Consider the following 3,406-nt stretch of genomic DNA (forward strand, 5'->3'; position numbering starts at 1 on the left):
ACCAAAACCACAATCCTAGAGAGCGCTAGGAGAGACTCGCTCAGGGAAGATGGACCAGCATAGGTCAACTTCTTGTAATCCCCAGCAGAGTCGCCAGCTGTCGCATCGCGCGAAAAACCGGCGGGAAAAGAAAGAAACAACAGAGCCGCCACCGTGCGTTATTTATCCCAAAAGAGGGAAAGGAAACGCTCGAAGTAAACCTAGGAAAGAACATGGTCTCGCGACCAAAGAGAATGGGTTCGGGAGTCGGTTATGCGAAGGGAAGGTATTAGGCACCCTACGCATCCGTAGTACTCTACGGGATCCACGCACAGAAGGAAGGAAAATTGGTTGCTAAACACTGCTCGAACACACACACACTGGCTGAAAAGAGACAAGAGAAACTGACTGAAACTGACTCGGCAGGATATCGTATCCTGGGCCTACTTAGTCTATCAGGCATAGACATCAGAGTCGAAGTAGTTCGGACTGGGGGAAACGACACATGCTCGCTAGGATATCGCATCCTATGCATACGTATCTTCTCGGACGAGAGAAGAATCAGAGCATTCGTAGCTCGGCTGACACACCCACAAGCAAAGCGAACACAGGCAAACATGGAGCCCGAATGCCAATCACTGGACTTACATCAGCATCCGAACCAACAAACACACACTGGAACCCGAATGCCACTCGATGGTCTTACATCAGCTTCCAAGCACACAACAACACAACAAGTTAATAGGGAGTCGGGGACTCGAGCCTATAACTGTCAAACACACAAACAGACAGACAGCAAATGCTAAGGAGTACGAGGACTCGAGCCTAGCAAAGGTCAGACAACACACACAAAAAGGAAAAAGGGCGCCCGGAGAGATCAGCTCAATCTCCTGCCTACATACTTCATCTGGTGTGAAGATCAGGGCGATGTAGTTCCCCTACGCAGGGACAAGGATCTAGCCTAACCAGATAACAGAGGGAGACACAACTCTAGGGAGACTACGACTCGAGCCTAGATGTTGTCATGCAAAGTCAACCCTAAGTTAAGGTTTCTAGCTAACTGGCACAAGGGCCAACCTATCCTAGACATGACTTGCACAGGAAGCAAGCCACACACACACCAAACTTGCACAGGAAGCAAGGGTCTCGATTGCAACTAGGGCAAGAGAAAGGGGAGGTCTCAATCGCAACGGGGGCGAGAGAAGAGAATTAGTGTTAGTTGTTAGTCAAACTCGGCAAGACATCGCGTCTCGTGCCTACGTATCTCACCTGAATGTGAGAATCAGAGTTGCCGTAGTTCGGCCGAACAGTTCTAAGCATGGCTCACACAGGAGGTAAGCCACACAGACTTGACTTGCACAGGAGGCAAGTCAAGCACAACCTACCTTGCACAAGGGCAAGTCTAAGCTACACCTAAAGAGGCAAAGCAAACAGGCAATCACAATCACAAGAAGCACACTCTATATGCATACAAGGGGCTCAAGCAAAAGGTTAGGCACTAGGGCCAACTGGAATAGGGTAAGTGTTGCTCTTAACCTTGCCATTGAGAGGCTAAGGTGAAGCAGATGAAAGGATGAAGTGAGGATGAGACCTCACAGCTCTTATCCCTGGCCAGGGAGAGCTAATAGACAAATGAGCATGGGTCCAGAAAGTGGGAACCCTTCTATACTCGAAGACTCTGACACTGTACACTTTGTACAAGATCTTGGGTTTGTATCCCAATGCATCAACACACAGCAGTGCGAGCAGAGGGATGACACAACAAGAGTAGTGGGGAATAGATTGCATATCCCTACCTTCCACCAATTGCCTTTTTGAAGGACTTTCAATATGTACAGGGACAATTTTAAACACACACAAGCATGGCCTCTTAAGGAGGACTTCAGACAGTTTGCCCGGTCAAATAACAAACCGGGTCTCCAGACTACATGAAGTAAAAGAGATTATACCTCAAGCAAGTTGCTAAAAAGCAAAGCAAAGCGAGTTCAGAGAACTTAAGCAACTAAAGTACCTGAAAAAGTCAAACCAATCAGTATGCAATTCAACAGTTAAAAGCAAAGGGAATGGGATTCACAGACAAAACAGATGGTCAACTGTGCAAAGCAAGACTCAAACACATGAGTCAAACCTACAAAACAAATGTTAGCATATGATAAAACAATCAAGTTCAAACAAGTTTGAATGATCTTTGAGGCATTGGTGCTTAACCTGAAACAGGAACTCAATGGTAAGTTCAAAAGACCACTAGGACTAGCCTAGGGTCAAGGATAAAAGAAAAAGTCAACACAGCAAGGAAAAGTCAACCAAAACCAAAGTCAAACATTTGAGAAGCTATCACAATTGGGCCCACATTCAAATCATGTATTATGATCATTTCATGAACATTTGAAATCAAAGTAAGGCAAATGAAAGCACAAAAAAAGTCAACAGAATGACTTGCATCAAAAGTCAACCCAAACAATTTCAAAATATCATCAAATAAATCACACTCAATCCTAACATCTAACATGGTAGACATGTAAAATTTCATGGCATTTGGATGAGAGGAAGGCAGTCAATTAAAATCATGAAGTCAAACCAAATTCAATCATGCACAAAGAAAGTCAACAAACATGGGTCAACTTCAAAAAAATCATATCAAATTGAAAACAGATGAGAAATGAATGAGATTTACACCAATGCAAAGCTTGAGATGTCTAGTTATCACATATGAAATTTCATGGTCATACAATATGGTATGAGGATTTCCCAAATGATTTGGCAACATGTAGCACAAAAAGTCAACCATGGACTAGGCAGAGAAGAAAAATCACAATCAAATGGAAAAATGCACAATTAATTCCAAGAAAATTCATACATGAATTAGACATATAAAGGATCATTCATGCAAAATTTGGGGTCAATTGGATGCAAGGAAGCATGTGAACAAAATTAGGGAAAATGCATGTTCATGGTGTAGCAACAAATGTGACACATAACTTCAAAAAAAATCATATCCAGCAAACCACAAATGGGAAATCCACAAACTTTGTATCGAAATGAAGGTGAACATGTCTAGTTTCCTCACAAAAAATTTCAAGCTCACTGGATGCAACATGAGTATTTCACAATTGAAATGGCCAAGGGTATCAATATTGCATACAGGTTGGGAAAACAATCACCAATTAAAAAATCCAGCCAATGGAAAAATCATTAAAAATCATAATTAAATACTAGACTTAATCATGAACATGATGGAAAAAGAATCAGAATTTTTGGAATTAAAATGAATGAGAAATTGATTTTTGAAGTTGAGTGAAATAATGTAGCAAGCATGAACAAGAGCATGGCAAAAATGGTCAAACAAAGTCAACAGGATGGCAATTTTGTAATATTGGGCGCCACTTAACCAAACTGCAGCGTTTTGGTCACGCTGAGGAAATGTTCC

This window comes from Lathyrus oleraceus, chromosome 1, assembly GCF_024323335.1.
Source record: "Lathyrus oleraceus cultivar Zhongwan6 chromosome 1, CAAS_Psat_ZW6_1.0, whole genome shotgun sequence".
NCBI classification, from domain to species: Eukaryota; Viridiplantae; Streptophyta; class Magnoliopsida; order Fabales; family Fabaceae; genus Lathyrus; species Lathyrus oleraceus.